Genomic DNA, 19,299 nt, shown 5'->3' on the forward strand with positions numbered 1-19,299 from the left:
ACAAGGCATCTGGGACCCACCACTATAGAGTGAAGAAACAGTTCCCAGAAAAGTAAGAGTTTTTATGAATTGGGCAGTTACCTTAAAAAATTCTATCACTCCGTGTGTGTCTACATACGAGAAAGGGGAAAACAGACAGATAGTTGAAAGAGAAAACATTTCCTCAGGAGAAACATTATGATTCTGAGCAGGTATCTGAACTTTTCTACACTCTGTTGTGAATGTGAAAATATGGCAAAACAAAACAAAACAAAGTATCTCTATCCTTCACAGTATTATTAAGAGGAAATAAAATTAAAGTTGTTTTAAAAGAAAGCATAAAAGAACATAAACTGTTATCCTTATTATTAAAATTGAAAAATCACTTCCTAATTAGTGCTTAATAAAGTCACTTTTAGGGTACCTGTTCATATTGTCTTATCCACAGTTACATAGACCAAGCCTCTAAACTTAATAAGGTGGCAAATTTTGCTGCTGTGGATCATGGCAAAAATAGTCATCCTGTTACTAAGCTACACACTGGCACTGAACTCTGAGATTGAGCTCAATAAAAAGAACTATCTCAGGACCACAAGTACAAGACTAGGGGCATTTTAGAATATAAAATTCCAAGTTTCAAGAGAAAGGGATCTGGTTGGGACAGTTTGAGTCATGCACCCACTCACGGTCTAGCACCCTGGTACAGGAGAGTGGGGACACACCACAGATGTGGCTGCCAGGAGCCATGCCAGGGTGGGGCAGGCAATTCTGAGTAGCTAGCAGACAGCTCAGTGGGGACTTTCTACAACTCAGAGAGAACTCCTCTTAAAACCAAGGGAAGAAGTGTAAATGAGCATGGGACTTCTGGTTCCAGACATTTTTTTAAATAAAATATTTCTTATATAGAAATACTGAATAAGATAGAAAAACATCTTTTCAAATGAACAGTTTAATTGTCCAGAAAGTAGAGAGAAACCTCAGGGTAGTCTCCCAACACTCCCAAAAAAGGAATCAGAAAGTAGGAGACAGAATTTCATAGGGAAATGCTGTGACTGGAAGGTAGTTGCTTTATCTCTAACCTTACACACTGGCATTTTAATCTTATGTTAGGACCAAAGACTTGATTGTGATGCCTTGTAAAACAGAGTTGTAGTGAAGATCCTGTTATATAATCAAAACCCTCAGTAGAAATAAATCTACTAAAAAATACAAGTTTGTGATAAGGAAGCATGTCTGCTTCAACATGGACAAGAGGTGGAAAAAAACCCAATTTCTTCCTTGAAAAATCTCTACCAAGAATTCACCCTCAGGCAGGTCTGGGATGCCACTGTAACACCTGGAGATGGTCTGGGAAATCACACCTGAAGATGGTCTGGGAAATCCCAAGTAGCATAGAAACAGGCTCAGATCAATGTCTGGCAGAAATGAAAGTAAAACTTCCCTAGTAGGATACACTTTCAACACACACCCAATGGGGGTCTCCAAGATAAAATCATGCTGAAAATGAGTCCATCGTGAGTATATATAAAATTCTGAAGGAATTATCCACCCTAAACAAGAGTCAAGACCCACAATAAACAGCATCCCTAAAAGCAGAAGTTTTAAAATGAAAAAGGAGACCATTATAAGTATGTTTCAAATCATCAGATATCAAAGAGGAATTGAATCATAAGAAAAGAATAAGATACTAGGAAACCAAGCAGATTGGGTGGGCTGGGGGAAAGGGGGGCACAGGAAACATAATAGGGAAAGGAACAGCAAATTCAAAACAAAACAAAGGTGTAAGATAAATTTTAACCGAAATAAGCAGGCAGTGAGAGACAACAAAGGGCCAGACAGTTTGTTTGAGTGCAATTCTGGGGTGATGTTCCCTGGTCTGGCTATCACAGGCCGGGGAAGTCATGCTCAGCAGGGCAGGCAGCGAGTTTTTAAAGAAGGTAGGGGGAAGGAGAGCTTAGATTTACAGCAGTGTGAAAATTGGCTAGCCTAAGGCACATTTTTCAGGTTGGGAGGGGGCAGCAGCCGGGGACTTTGGCAAGTCTTCAGTGTCTGATGTGCTCACCCCTCCCTCTGGTGCCTCCAACCTTACAAAAGGGAACTTAAAGAAATAAAAAATGATTACTTCAAGTAAAATGTCACTGGAAGGCTTAAACAGAAGAATATATTCAGCTACAGAGGCAACAAGATGTATCTAGGATGCAACAGAGAGATAAAGATATAGGATATAAGTAAAGGACATTAAGAGATTTTAGAATAGTGTGAGAATATCTAACTTATTTCTGAAATTAATTCCAGACAATGAGGACAGAAAATGGGTGAAAACTAGTATTTGAAAGGATAGTGATTGAGAATTTTCTAGGAAAGATGAATCCCCTGTATTCAGGAAGCCAAATGGATTCTAAGCAAGATAGAAAAATAAAATTCACAACTAACAATGTGTAATGGACCTGCAAGATCCAAAATACAGAGAAAAGACCTTAGAATGGATAACCATGACCTAGCATGTGGCAAGGGCTCTAGAATGAGAGCTCAAGGAAAGGGCAAACCTGTAGTGGATCTCTCAAAATGGATAGTTTTTCTTTTCTTTCTTTCTTTTTGTTTTAATTAAAGTATCATTAATATACAATATTATAATGGTTTCACATACACAACACAGTGGTTCAACATTTACCCATATTATTATCAAGACCTCACCCCCTCCATTTCAGTCACTGTTTATCAACATAGTAAGATGTTATAGAGGCATTAATTATATTCTCCATGCTGTACTACCATGACAGCGACCTACCTATATTGTGATTGTGAATTAAATTACCCCTTAATCTCCTTCTCCTTCCCCACCCCCTCCCCTTTGGTAACCACTAGTTCTTTCTTGGTGTCTATGAGTCTACTGCTTTTTTTTTCCTTCTGTTTCACTTTATTTTTATACTCCACAAGTGAATGAAATCATTTGGTATTTTGTCTTTCTCTGCCTGGCTTATTTCACTGAACATAATACCCTGTAGATCCATCTGTGTTCTTGCAAACAGCAGGATTTCTTTTCTTTTTATGGCTGAATAATATTCCATTGTGTATATGTACCACATCTTCTTTATCCATTCATCTATTGATGGACATTTAGGTTGCTTCCAATATCTTGGCTATTGTAAATAGTGCTGTGATAAACATGAGGGTGCATATGTCTTTTTGAATCAGGGATCTTGTTTTCTTCAGGCAAATTCCTAGGAATTCCTGGGTCAAATGGTATTTTTATTTTTATTTTTTTGAGAAGCCTCCATATTGCTTTCCACAGTGGTTGAACCAATTTAAATTCCCACCAACAGTGTAAGAGGGGTCCTTTTTCTCTGCATCCTTGCCAGCATTTTTTGTTTATTGTCTTTTGGATAGTGGCCATCCTAACTGATATGAGGTGATATCTCATTGTGGTTTTAATTTGCATTTCCCTGATGAATAGTGATGCGAAGCATCTTTTCATGTGCCTGTTGGCCATTTATATTTCCTCTTTGTAGAAGCATCTGTTCAGATACTCCACCCATTGTTTTAATCGGGTTATTTGTTTTTTGTGTGTTCAGGGGGAAATACATGGTTTTTCTAAAATGAAATTGCTCTGGTTGAAGCAATTGTAAAAGAATATCAAATTACTGTGGTTTTTATGCACATTTGTAATGAACAACGAAGGTCACCAAATCTGGCTTGCATTAATTATGCCTAGATGTGAGACAGTTTCTAAAGGATATAGTGAACTACTTGGAAGAAACCAGGGTTAGTGATTCATGTATTTATTTCACTAATTTTACTGGAAATTTTTTTGCTTCCTTATGTTTGTGGTTCAAACTATATACTTAATGTCGGACACATTTTACATTTTTTCACTATGATTTTTTTCATTAAGTTCAAAGAGTTTTTCAAAACATAACCTGCTAGACACATTGAGGAAAACATGCCTTCATTACTGCTTCCCCCACCCACCCATCTTGATGTGTTACACTAGGAAAGTGATAAAAATTTATAGTCAAAATGTGATTTGGAGTAGACAGACCCTACTAGTCCTACCATTTACATGGTGTGTGATTTCAGGTAAGTAACTGTTCTGAATTTCAGTTTCTTCTACAAAATGTCAACACTAGTATGTACTTTAGAGGATGATTAAAAGGACCAAAGAGGTAAATGTCTTTCACCTGATTATGCTCTAAAAGACATATCAAATTATTTCCAGTCTTTCTGAAGGTCTATTCCATTTCTTGGCTTAAAGCTCTTATTCATACTGTTCCCGCTACTTGAATCAATTTCTCTTGCCCTTCACCTGACCTAACATTTAAAGGAACTAAGAGCTGAAAAATGATCTTGGTTTGTATATCACCTCCTCCAGGAGGCTTTCCCATACCCCTCAAGTCTGGGATATTTGCTCATGGTCTTTATAAGCTGTCAAAATTACAACCACTTTACATTTTACCTCATTTCACAGAGGATCTTTTAAATCAACACAAACTTATATGTCTTGCTAAAGATTTTTAAACCAGCTAGTGACAGAGCCAAGGCATGAAACTGAAAATCCTGAGTTTTTTCCCCCATTATCTCGATGCTTCCGCTTCAGTTAGAGAAGCCATCTCCACCCTGGTTACACCCAGACTCTGTGGGTTGCTGAGACATAAAATCTCCAGAAAGGGACCCTCTGTGTTTTTCTGGGTGAGGTACATTTCTTCCCCATGACGCTGTAATTCATCAGGCTAAGACATCCCGACTGCTCCTCCTCACCAGCTCTACCAGCCTCCCTCCACTGGATCATCAGGTACTATGATCTCGGTCTGGACTGATGCCTGTCTTCAGCATTTTCTTTTTGGTGCCAATAAAAATATATTAGCATTTAATTTAGCCAAATCTCCTTCCAGAACTCACCACTCACACTGGGATTTTTCTCTTCCCTTGAGACTCAATCATTGTCACTGCTGAAAAGTGTTGTCCTCCCACCTTTCACCAACTCCCCCACCCCTGAAACAAACATTTCCCCATGACTATGTCTGACCCCAAAGGTCAGGTAGCTCAAGGAGAAGGAGGTGCAATCATGATATCCCCCAAACCTACTTGCCTTTTCTTTTCTTTTAAAACACTGGAGAGTTCCCCTAGCTGCCTAAACCAGGGACTTAGGGGTTATCATAGACGGGCCCTTTCCTTCTGTGCCACATCCAGCAGGCTCAGTTCCTGCCACTTCTATACCCTTTTCCACATCCTTCAGCTCTCCTTTTCTTCCCTCTGCCACTGCCTTAGTTCTGGCCTTCTCAAACTTTTGCCTCTGTCCCTAAAATTACCTCCTTATTAGCCTCTATCATTCCAGTGTGCCCCTATTCCAGTCTGATTCACTGCAATGTGATTGTTTTAAAACAAAGGTCACCAGGTGTGGGGAAGTTGGGGTTCCTATGGCCAGGATCCTCACTGAACTTAAACCGCCTGATGATGTAACTGGCCTGTTGCTAGGTTACCTTTAGGCAATAAGCTATTATTGCGCTATATAGAGAGCTTAGCCCAGTGCTCTGGGCAGAGGCAGAGTCGCTAGTGCTCAACCTACCGCCAGGAGAACAAGCTGGGTAATAAGGGTAATAAACCCTTTCACCCCAAGAACGTTTTGCTGTCAATTTCTTTGGTCACATTGAATCCATAGTGAACTTGCCTGGGGCTGAAACCCATTAGCAAGACCCCAAGTGAGGTAGATCCCTTATCTTTAAGGCAGGTCCATAATTAAGAAAGGCCATTAATTGGATCCTTTATGAAAATTATCCATCACTTTTAAGATCTGCCTGAGAACACATTGGATGAGCCCAGCTCTGACCCAGTCCCCTTGGGGTGAAACCATGACAGTGCTGGGCCATCTGGTCACAAAGGGTATCCATACTCCTACTGGCACATCATTTTATTCATTTGCTATTTCTTACCCATGCGACTTAAAATCAGCATCATCAGGAACATACATTGTATTTATTGAAAGAAAAGATGTACACGGTAAAAACTGAAACAGTGTAAGGGGTATGTAGTTTTTTAAAAATGGGAGTGGTAAGTTTTCCACATACCCCAAATGCTGAATTATTTCCTGGTTTCCAGAATAATGATTTTTACCAATTTTGTTGCATATATATTCCCAGAAATATTCTCTGCATGCACCAGAATGGGAGTATTGTTTCATGTCATCATATCTATCTATCTATCTACTCAGGATGGGGAGTGGAGGCAGAATATTTTATTGGGGGTATCTACCATTGTTTGCTTAGCCACTCCATTCTAATGGACATTTAGGTGTTTTCAGACTTTTTAAATACAATAAATAATCTTAGTGAACAATTTAAGTATTCACCTTTTTTGTATACATGTTATACAAGTATATTCTATAGGGTAAACTCATAGAACAGGTATTTCTGAATCAAAGAGTACATGCATTTTATATTTTGATAAACACTGTCAAAACATTTCCAAAGAACCTGAGTTAGTTTAAACTCCCTCTACTAAACTACAAAAATGCTTCTTTCCCAATCTCCTTGCAATAGTGCTGTTTAACAAACATTTTGATCTTTACCAGACTGATAGTGAACATACTGTTTCATTGTTTGATTCTGTCCTTCTCTAGTTATGAGTGATGTTGAGCTTCTTTTCATTTTCTTTGCAGCCATTCATATTTTCTGGGAAGTTTTTCTATTGATTATTATCTTTTAATCATTTATTTGTAAGAGATTTTGTATATTAAGGAAATAAACATTTTTCTCTAAAGTATTTATTTTGTAGTTTCCATTTGTATTTTTTATTTTATTTCAGTTTTTCTCCATGGTAAAATATTATTTTCGGTATAGTTAATTCATTAAATTTATTCTTAATGCTTTCTGGAGTTTGTGCTTTGTTTCCATAGAACTTCCCTATTCTAAATCCCCCACTCTTTTTTTTCAACTTTAGATCTTTGATCTGTCAGGAAATTATTTTGGTGTAAGAGTCAGATGAGATCCAGCTTCATTTTTTTTCTCAGATGGTTAGCCATTTGTCACAGCTTCATTTATTTGCTTATCCCTTCCCCCCCATTGTTTTTAAAAACCTTCTTTAGCATGTATTTAATGTCTATGTGAATTCAGTTCCCAACTTCCCATTCTAGTCTACTGATTTCTGTTTCTTCATAAGCCACCATAAGAATTTAAAAATTACTCTGCCTTTATATGATTTAGTATCTGGTGATGTTAATCCTCCTCTTGTGACTCTCCAATTTCAAAGCTTGCATGACTCTTTTCAACTGTTACTTTCTCCATGTGAACTTTATAATCAATTTGCCTGATTCCAAAGGAAATGAACCTACTTGTACTTTATTGTTGTATATACTTCTAGATCAATTTAGGCAAAATTGATATATTCATAACACTGAGTCTTTCTAAGGATTGAGCATATCTTTCCCTTACTTCAACGATGTGTTATATGCATGTGTGTGTGTGTGTGTGTGTGTGTGTGTGTGTGTGTGCGTGCGTGCGCACATGTGTACTTCTTAGTGGTGTTACCTAACCTCTCTTGGCCTCAATTTCTGCCTCTACAAAATAAGAAAAAAAGTAGCCATTCCCCCATCACTGCTACCAAGGTTGCTCTAGGGAGATATATGTCAAGTGCTAACACAGGAGCCTGACATATAACAAGTTTTCAGTAAATGATAGTGATCATCTGTTAATGTTATCGTTCATACAGTAACATTAATTATCATCCTTTTATTCATTTCAGTTAAGATCTATGTGTCACTTATTTTCCTATGCATCTGAATCAAGAATCAATACTTTCTAAACAAGTTCTAAGGCAATGTTTCCTATCTACCTCATTACTTTCACCATTGAAACATTAACACTTTACAGCTGTTTGACAAGGTTGTGTTGGCAAGGAAGCTACAGTTTTCCTTCCCAGAAGATCAACCTTAAGCCTGATCACTCAATTTTTCAAAAGATTTTCCATAGTAATCTTTTTACCTTTTCTTTTTTTAAACATCTGCTGGAATCCCTTTACTTAAAAATGTCTGCTAATTAAGAGTTTATTGGGGTAAGGAAAAAGAATGTTACTTTTTAGCATTCACCATTCCCCCAAATATATAGTCTCTAAATTAGGACTACTGGAAAACAGGCCTCTTAATGAGTGGGTCACACCCATCGTATCTAAGAATAATAAGCCTATGTTTTCAATCTGGAATGCTTTAAGATAGTCCATGTTTTAAAATTAAGTGATATACTATGGTGGTGTCATCTTTGGGGAAGAACAGCAATAAGTTTAAAATTTAAATATAGATAAAAAATATTTAAATATAGGCATGTGTGTGTGTGATATGCATACACATAAGTGTGTGTGTATTTGTATATGTACACATATTCAGGAAAAACTCTGTAGTATCCGTGTATTAAATATGCATGTATGTACACAAATATTTTGTATTTTATACAAAAATGATTTATAAAATGATTTATATGTACTTGTATACAAAATAGACTACATATACTTGTATGCATAAAATGCCATATACATATAGTTTTTCACTGAAAAAGAAATTTAACCACATCAGAATACATTTGGGTAATAGATGAGAAAGCAATAACCCAAGTCCCATTATATTAGCATAATTATTGTCATCAGTTTAGTATTTCTCCTGTCAGCCTACTTTCCTATGTATACATATTTTAGTTATAAATATAATGACATAAGTCATCTTTAAGGGACATTATAAAGGGGGTCTCCTGTTAGATCAAGGAAATAGCAGAAAGAAGCTGGGGGTATAGTGCATCAGGAGCAGAAGTTGGGGCAGGGGTTCATGAAAAGTTAGGAGGGACCTGCATCCTGTCCCCCCCACCCCCTGTGAGGGTATGGAAAAGTGCAGTCTTTTGTGGGTAGGATATTTGGGGAGCTAACCAACATGTCCATAAAAGTGCTGACATGGATAGCCTGCTACAATACAATGCATAACCAGCCAGTGTCACCCAAGAAAGAATCACCAACAGCAGCAATTAAGTAAAAGAATTTTTGTTCTCTTCCACTATATCCCTTAACTCCTGTTCTGATCTTAGAAAATGCAGGAGCAGCACAATGAATAGGGGAGCAGTGACGGAATTTCAAAATAGGGGAAGAGATAACAGATCTGAATGATTTCATCGAGTTTCATGACTTTATCATCTGTGTGTCAATGATTCCCAAACTTAAAACTCCACCCTTGAGCCCTCTCCTGAACTCCAGACTTGTATGCCTAACTTCTTACTGAAAATTTCCACTTGAATATCTAATCAACACCTCAGAGTTAACTTGTTCAAAACTGAACTACAGGTCATCCCTAGTAACCTGACCTCGCTGCAGCTCCCCATCATAGGTGTAGCAACTCCCCATCCTTCTAATTGTTCAAGCCAAAAATCTTGGAGTTTTTCTTGCCTTCTTCTTACCCACATGTTACATATTATCATTGTCAGAAAATCTTGTGGAGTCTACCTTGAACATACTTCTGGGATCTGACCACTTCTCACCACCTCAACTACCCCCTGGTTGGGCTAGCATTCTCCCTCACCTGGGTACCAGAATCTCCACACTGACCTCTTGCTTCTGTACCTACCACCCTCACTCCCACAGTCTGTTTCAAAATAGCAGCCATAGTTGTTTTTAAAGCATAAATTAGATAACGTCATTGTTTTACTCAAAACTTTCTGATTATTTCCCACTTCACTCAGAGAAAAGCCCAAGTTCTTACACTGGCCAACAAGGCCTTATGTCCACTCTCTGACACTCCTCCCATCTCACCCCCTGTGTTAGTCGGCTCAGGCTGCTACCATAGACTGTGTGACTTAGATAATACACATGCATTTCCTCACAGTTCTAGAAGCTGGATTGGAGCGCCAGCAGGATTGGGTTCTGATGAGAACTCTCTCTTCCTGGTTTGACAACAGCCACCTTCACACTGTACCCTCGCCTGGTTGGTAGAGAGAGAGAGATAATAAGCTCTTTGGTGTCACTTCTTATAAAACACTAATCCTACCGGATCAGGGCCCTGACCTATGACCTCATTTAACCCCAATTACCTGGGAAAAGGGCTCAACATATGGATTTTGGTGTGGATGCATGCATTTAGTCCCTAATACCCATAATATCCCCATATGTGACTGCCTCATTCCTTCCAGTCTTTGTTTAAAAGTCAACCTCTCACTTAATCTACCCTGATCAGCCTTTTTATAATCGCTGCCTACCCTCACCAGCACCTCTGGGCCCTTATCCTGCCTTCTTTTTTGTTGTTCCACGCATCCTTCTAAGACATTTTGCAAAGAGCTTGTCTTATAGCAAGGACTCAGACAGGGGAAGGGCAGTAAGAGCCTGGTGAGACTGGCTACAGTGAGCCAGGGGGCAAGGCAGGTGATGGGGTTCACAGGGGATACCACACAGGAGCTGAGACTTGAAAGGTAAGTGAGAGCTTAAGGAAGTAGGCCTTTAGCAGTGAGGAGGCTTTGGGAAGCAAATAAACCTCAGCCCCCTCAGAATGAAACAGAGGTGGAATTTCAAGTATTATGGTAACACAATGAGGGGATATTTGGGGACAGATGGAGAATTAGAAAGGAGAAAAAAGAGAAAGAATGACCCTATTCTACCTGAGCAGATAGGGTTCTGGTGGTGAAGGGATTATATTTCATGAGGACATGTTCCAGCTTGTCACCTTAAATAATAGGATGTAACCCCATCTGAATTTGCTATTGCCAATTTCTCTCCCTTATACAAGAGTTATTTTCAGAAATATCTTTAAATGTCTATATTTTAACTGGACAGAAACAGAAAAAGGGTGGATAACATTCTAGATAGAAAGAATGAAGCAAGTATTACTTCATCAGCCACTATTTACTATTCTGTTCACACCACTGCAGGACATCAAGGAAGTTCTCAATGACTTATAACATAGATTCTGCCCTTAATTTGAACAGCGGTTTGTGCCCAGACTTCTAAACTTGCTGATGGATAAATGAGGTGGTACGTTATTTAATTCAACTGGGATCTAGACAATGCCCAACTTTCTTCACATAAGAGGTAAGTACTACCTTACTCAAGCCATGGTGGTCCCAAGGCAGTCAGGTCTGCTCTCTTGCCTGCACTTCTATCCCGTCCCTTGTTCTCCTCCCCAGAACAGGTGACTATCAGTGCTCCAGGCAGCTATTTTCCAAATTTAGAGAATATGTTTTCATATGTGTATGTATAATATCATCCTATTTCTAGGAGAAATAACCCTTCTACCTGTTAAGTAGCTATAACAAAGTGTTCTAGTTTTTTTTCAGGAGCAGAAAGAGATGGCCTAGAAGAAGAGAGAAGGCAGGAGCACAAAGAATAAAGGAGGCAGAGAAGAACTGAGGTCAAATGTCTCTTACTTAGAAAATAGTTTGGGACCCCAGGGGAGAGGGTGGTAAGGCCAGAAAACACAGCCTGAGTTACCTGGGGATACTCAGCACAAGCAGTGCTTCATTAATGCGGTGATCAAGTTTAAAAAGTGAAAAACAGATTCTGTTTACCTATATTGACATGATTCACTTGGAGAATGACATAAATTTTGTTGTATGACAACATGTCAGGAAATAATTTGGGCAAAGAGGAAGAATGAAGACTGGGCTCAGGTCTGGCCTACTATGAATCATCTTTCAAGTGATTTTCTTTTCCCCTTTGTTGTTCTTTGAGGCAATTTCTAAGAAAATCATACATGCTTGTTTTTCAATGAAAACTCGTCTCAGAAATGGAGAGGGAGTGGGAAGGGAACGACAGGGAATGTGACAGAAAACTGCACTTCTTGTATGCAAAGTGGGAAAAAGCTGATTATCTACTTTCATGTATTTAGATAGCAAAACATATGTCTAAGGGAAAATATAAAAATATAGTTAAGACAGAGGGAATAGACAGGTATATATATAACTTAAAAGGAAGATACATAGGAAGATATTTGCTTAAAAATAACTCGTTATTATGATAAAGATAGCCAATGCATATGAAGCATCAACCATGTGCTAGACACGGCTTTGACATTGGTACTGGAGATGTTTGTAGTGAACGTAACCAAACCTTGCCCTCAAAAAATTTATATTCTGGTGTCCTGCTTCTCAACATGTGCTCTGCTGTGCTTATGAAAATGCCACATTTGATTTGCCATCCTCTAAATCAATGAAATCCAAATCATAGTGTGGAAAGGGTGATAAGGGACAAAAATTTATATTATAAGCAAATACCCCAAGTGTTTCATATGCCTGATCTAATATTTCTCTCAAGATGGATTGAGCAGAGGTAGAGCGGATCACTGTGGGATTTGGTAAATCCAAAACTGGACAGAAAGAAACAGAAAAGTGGGGGGCGGGGGTAGAATAATGTTGTAGAGATAGAAAGAACTAAGCAGGTATTTCTTTTATCAGCCACTATTTACATCACTGCAGGACACCAGAGAATTTTTCAGTATCTCATAACATAGATTCCATCATCCTTAGTCCACAAATATTGCGTGGTACATATAAAACACTTCATGAATATTTGCTGAACAAATAAATAATATTGCATTGTTAATCTCTAAATCCAAGAATGTCAAGACCCCTTCACATCACATATATTTTAGGGAATGTTTTTCCAGACTGGTTTAAATGATGTTCATGCAACTCTTACTTTAACCCCTTAGTACCTTTGGTTAAAGTTTACAGATGTTTCTAATCGGAACTGAGCATATAACCTTAAGACATACATCCTCAGTGAAGGTGATACTGCCCTTAAGGAGATGAAAACTTGGTTCTTGGAGAGTAGAATTACCTTAGACTTTATACTGGTTCATGGCCTTCCAAAGGGCCACAGTAAATGAACAGACATGTAGTGTATCTGTGGTATAAAAATTTTATGGAGAAGGGTGTTGATTAGGAAAAGTATGTTTAAAAAGGCTCCATGAAGTGGGGAGGTAATAATAATAATAGTAACAATAATACTGAGAAACACTTCCTGAAAATGGAGAATCAATGCCCAATACCCAAATTTCCAAAAGCTGATTTTCATTTTACAAAACCCTAGATGTTGGACATCCTGGTGGATATTCCAACTAGACAAGTTCACAGAGAAATAGCAATAGTTGTAAGGAACTTGCCTCTTTAAAACTCCGTGTGAGATTGTTTTATCTTTATGTATTATATTAAAGGCCAAAAAAAGAGTGACCACCACGAAAAGGCCTCTCACGGTCGTACTGACACAGACAAGTACAACATCTAGGCAGTGAAGAATGAAATGGACATGCAGAGGAATACACCCTTTGATTTACAATTCTGGCAAAAAAAAAAAAAAATCCAGTAACAAGTACTGGCCAACATATTGGTAGTTTTGCTTTGCATGGTTCTGCTTCCAGATGCACAAACTTCAGTCAGTATACTTGGTTAAATAACTCCAGTCCACGGCTTGCCCCCACCCCCACCGCCGGCTCCCTCTTCAGCTTGCAAATCATTATGTAAATTTAGTTGGGCAGGATGATCAGTGACCACCCACGGCGCTTCTTACAAAGTCTGTGGGCAGTTGGTCACCCCGCAGACAGCCGGCCATGAGCACCGTGCGCTGCCTGTGTTTTCCCTGTGCTAAAGTCACAGACTAGTTCACAGAAGTGGATCAAAAACAGAGGGAACTAGCCAACAAACTAGAAAGGCAGCACATCACGGAAAAATGGTTGTCAGTTTGGACGTGAGATTCAAATCAAATATAAATGGAGTTAGAGAAGAAATAGCTGACTACGGGCGTGTTGACACTGCCACCTTTGGAGAGACTAGCTGTGCAGCCAAAGGAATTTAGCAAAGGTGAACTGGCCGGCATCAGCGAGGAGAGTGGTTGGGATCAGGATAAAGATACCACAGACAAAGTGACACCAGCAAAAACTTCACATTAAAGTAACTTTAGAGATATACCATGACATTGAAAGTGCAAAGGATAAAATAATAAATGCTGACTCCAACTGAAAAGATGCTCAGTGCATAGCATAGTTTATACAGTGAGAAGGCAAACACGTTTGCTCTGGGTAAATTTTTAAGAAAGAAATACAACACTTTCACACTCAGTGTTTACAGTGTTTATAATTACAGTGTATTAATAAGCTTAGTTTCACTTTTTTTCATTTCCCTACACATTTACAACTGACAATAAGGGAGATTTGAATGTTCAGACAAAAATTTTTTAAAGGAAAAATCGCAATTTTCCTATAACCATAAGATCACTTTGCATAATTGCAGCTTGCCCAGTCATTTGTGTGGCCCCATACTTCCAGGCAAAGTGAGAACAGAACAATGGTGCCTTTTACTAAACAAAGACCAGGGGTAAGTAAGTTTATGTTGGAGGTTAACCAGAGCTCTTCTTTGGAACATGGCTGTTATACGTCTAAGTGGAGATGTTGAATAGTTGCAACGTCTGTCCTGATGCTCAGAGGAAAGGTGAGAGGTGGACCTGTCAGAGGGCAGGGTCATCAGCATGTAAGTGATAATGAAAGCTATTGAACTAGGTAACTTAACTTACATCTTGATTGTAGATAAAATTGAGAAGAGGTCTTGGACAGACTAGGACACTATGCCAGCACTTAGGCATCGGGAAGTCAAAGCTGATCCAGCAATGAAGACTGAAAGAAAAAAAACTTTGTATTTCATACTTATACTTCAAATGATTAATGACCCTGGCTATAGCATGAAAGCACCAGGTATGTGATGCCTTCCAATAGTCCAAACAACTGAAGGAAAACAACTGGCATGTCCTCTGAGAAAAATTGCTTTTTTTTATTATAAGCTCTTAAATAACTTTGACCCATTGTTAGTGTACTTTAAAGAGAGAAATTCTTTGAAAAGGCTCACTACTCCATACTTAGCACTAGTAGAATAAGAGAAACTATTTCATGGCAGGAAGGATATTTAGAACATAAAACCTTAAACTGGATATTCTTGACTTAAATATCCACCCAGTGTCTATAAATGCAGGCAGATTCATTGCCATTAAAGATAACAGTTTTAAAAAGAGATTATACCTAAAAGTAAAGTGTCAGTTCATAGTGCCATCAATACACACGTACATATGCACCCTTACACATTCTTGGTTTCTGCATGGATGTGGTTATTGCTTACTGCAGCAAATAAAATATATTGAACTTGATGGTGCATGCTGTACACTGCTCATCGCCTTTCTCCAAGTTGATTTGTGCTTCAAATCATTCTCAGTCTATGATCACCTTAATCTTAAAGTTTGTTACCTGCACTTAAACACTTAATGCAAAATATGGTTGAGGTTTGGTTTATACTGGGTTCTTCTTCATCCTGTCTGTGTAGTCTCCTGGGTTATGACTTCACTGAAAGTAGTCTTCTATTAGACTGGCCATTATATGTGAGGGATCAAAACTAAAGTTCAGGTCTGGGAGAATTAGTAAACCTTAGGGACAAAGGGGTCTTGCGTGCTCCAATGATTTATCTGAGTTCCTGATGTTCTTCAAATCTTGATCTAATAATTCTTCATTATTTGGTTCTTCACCTTTTAGAATAATTTTTTAAAGTATTTTATCTATAATTTTTATTTGTTTTCTGTAGGTGATTCCAAATAACCAAGACTGCCATTAGTTGGAGCCCAAAGTTTCAATTCCATCTCTCTTTGAGAAAATTTTACAGAAGTGTTCAAAGGTCTGCCATTGCTTCCACGGTGCTTTTCTTGATTGCCTCCTACATATGTGACTTCTTTCTTCAAAACCCCGGATCACCTCTCTGACCTTCTCTTACTTTCCTGTCTGTCAGTCATGCGTGCACTCAGCGGTTTCCTTTTTATATCATGTTAGATATATTTCTTATGGCAGGTGGCCATATCCCCTGAAGCCACTGGTTTGCTCTTTGCACAAAGCAGACACTTAAGATTATTTAACTGAAAAAAGATTTCAAAGTATTGCTTGAGAAACCAACTACCGAACAATCACTTGAGTTATTTTTCATATTTCTCAATTGCAACAAGGAGAAGTCTTGAGCAATAAAAAAAGTTCCCCAGCCTTTTCCCTCTATTCCACTTTAGTAGAGTTTCATAAAGTGTCAGCTTCGGTTTATTTTTCTAACAAGGCCCAGCTGCTGGAACATTCAACTACCATTAATTCGACTTGTGATAATGAATGTGTTTCATCAGTTCCCTTCAGAGAACCCATTAAGTAGCCTCAGTTCACAGGGAAAGAAGGAATTTGGCTCCTAAGCTGCATAATGCTATACAGATGTGCTCAAGCAAGACTAAATGCCAAACCGCATGACATTATATGAAATGATGTGAGGAAGGGGGAAGAGAGGAAATCATTTGCATAGAAGCATGAGACACCTGTTGTCTTAATTGCCTGTAAATTTCAGGGAAAAATTGTTTTTTGGCCAGAAGACCATCTAAAGTTTGTAACCATACAACCCAGGTGACAAATTCTAGGCTTGTCATTTATCAGTCACTTATCAAATCTAAGACACCATGGATTGTAAGACATCATTATTTTATATACCATTTAGAAAGAAAAAATCAGCCAAATGATCCATGTTCCCTTTAGTGGTAAGCATATCATGATTTCAAAGCTATTAAAGTGTGATAAAATTGTCTTCTGAGAATCATTGAGATATAGTACAGATCTTAATCTTTTTCACGCTCCTTTTCTCTGTTTAGTAAACAAATGGGTATAAAAATATTTTCTTCATAAATGTTAGTTTCCTTGTCATCCTTTCTTTACCAGTCTCAAGACTGACCCAGGGGAGTCAAAATCTACAGCAACAGAGTGAACTGCAGTATGAAGGAAAAGGATCTGACAGCAAATCTACCCATGAAGAACAGATCATACATAAGGGACTGTGCAGATTGAGCTCAGGTTTGTCCTGCTCAGGAAAAGTAGATTTTTTATTGTAAACCTGCTTCTGCCCCCTCATGATGAATCCCCCTATAGAGAAGAAGGTGTATTAAAAATTATGTAGTCTGATCTTTGCTTCTGAGAGCAAAGTTGACTTCTCTAGGTAGTTGAGTCCATACTACACCACCTGGATTTGCAGAACAAATCTCCCTCTTACCTTTCTCTTGGAAAATACCTGCCCACCTAGCAAGTGACCTGCTCTGCTCTCTGCCACATGTGAAAATAGCTTGTCCCACAGGGGATGGCTGAGATTTTCCAATGCAGCTTTTGACTGGGTCGGTAAGTCTGACTCATTCTGGGCTTCCGCATTAGGAGTTCACCTACCCGCAGATACAAACCACCATCTCTAATATCAGTTTGTTATTAGTAAGGATGATATTTTGGTCTTTTATCTTGCTTTTTATTATCTTAATTGAATCAAGACTCATAATTCAGGCAGTTGTAAGGGGTTCTATTTGCAGGTTCCCTAAAAGAACAACAAGCAGAGTCCTTGACTCTGATTAGCAAGCAGGCCTCTGTGCTAGGACACAAGAGCTATGATGAAGGTTGCCTATTCAAGATGGCACTGAGAGGTCCAGTTCATTACGCAATTGTCCTTTCCGCACCCTGTTTGAAGCCGTGTTGATCACAGCTGCGTGTGCAGTTTCTTATCTGCCAAGGAGGGGGACCACGCATTTCTTCTCCTTTTTCTCTGGCTTCTCTCAGCTTCCTCCCATCAGCAGTGCTGTCCAGAGCTTTATCTCTAGCCCATAATGGTTTGGCTGCCTTCCTTTGCCCTTAGCCAGTGGAGAAGCAACTCAGGCACTGATCCAAACCAACCAAAGGTCAGGCAGCATCAGTCAATTGGAATGACAGTAGCATGACTGGAAGACCCAGCAAGGACTACATCTTGACTTGCTATGAGCCATCAAACGGGGAGACTAAGGAACTTTGTCAATAAAACCACAGCCTGCTTTGCTGGGGCACATTCTCAGAACCCAACAAACTGGGACCAAAGGCAGCTAGCTGGGCAAGGGTATCAAGAAATGGGATGTGAAGACAGCCAGAACATTGGGTGGGAGGGATCTGACCTGCTCGATGCTCATCTTATTTCTTTGTACACATTTTGTTTTCTGCACCAATGAAAAGCATCACTATACAGTCCATAGACTTTCATAATACTTATTATAATTTGTCGTTATTGTATTTGGTTGTGCCTGCCTCACATCCCCTGGGCCCACCCTCTACCAGTCGTTCATGAGCAGCCAGCTCTGTGCAGCCCTAATTGGACAGCACTTGGCCTTTTACTTCATACCCTGGGATTCTCTGACTTGGGGACACCGAGAAGTGAGGGGCAGTTGATCCCCTTGCTGTCACCAAGTGAATATTGGTAAGCAAATTCTTCCCCCTTCTATTCCCAGAGCAGAAAATCCTGAGATACATCTATAGTGGGTGTTATCACTGCCTCTACACCTGGAACAAGTTATACAGGTCCCATTCCAGAAGATCAGAAGAAGCATGATACAACATGGACTTCTTCACGAGGACAGAATAACATTCAGGGCTAGTGAATTTGGAATAATGCAGAGGGAGATGGTCAGACAAGTTTGCACTGTCTTTGCAAGAGAAAGGCACTAGGCCTAAAGGAAGGAGATTTATTAACTCTAACATAAAGAGATGTTACAATCACCAGCTGGAAAGAGAAAGAGAAAGCAGTTCAGAAGTAAAAGCGAGACCAGGGCATACAAATCTTATGAGTACAAATATTAGCCCAAGACTGACTCTTCTTTCAATGATTTTTTTAAGTATTATTTTAGTGTTCTTTAGAAGACATGCAGTACTTTTACATGTAACCTATTACAATGTGCTAGATCCAGTTTGCAGTGATACAACTGTTCAGTACAAGCAACTTATTTTGCAAAGCCTCTCTTCCTTTTCAAATCAAGAGAGTAAAAATGATATTAAGCACAGTGTGTTCCCAGCACAGATCATATATTTGTGAGGTTTTTGAAAGTGAGGCATTTTCATAGCAAAATCTGGAGGAGTTACAACTAGATGAGGTCCAGATCAACAAGAGGATAATTGTGCCCATTCCTGCTTCTTTCTGAAGTTGGGTTTACAGTGAAGGACTGAGGCTATTATGAATCTGCAAGAATGACTTCTTTTTCTTGAAGTAATACATGAAGAAGGTCCACCTCATACCACTTGCTTCATTTGTAGCCCAGCTCATACACTGAAAGAAGTTGGAAATGAATACAGGCCAATCAGATGGCCAGGCCAAACTGCATCACTTAGGAAACTTGCTTTGGCTCAAGGGTCACACTTGCTCAGGACACACACTTGGCTCCTCTAGGAACAACCTGTGAAGTGTTTGAAGGGTGAACTGGTATCATCTGAAAAGAAAAGGAGGAAAGAGGACTCGGTCACTTCGGAGTGAAGAGATTATT

The sequence above is a fragment of the Manis pentadactyla genome, chromosome 5 (assembly GCF_030020395.1).
Source record: "Manis pentadactyla isolate mManPen7 chromosome 5, mManPen7.hap1, whole genome shotgun sequence".
Classification (NCBI taxonomy): Eukaryota; Metazoa; Chordata; class Mammalia; order Pholidota; family Manidae; genus Manis; species Manis pentadactyla.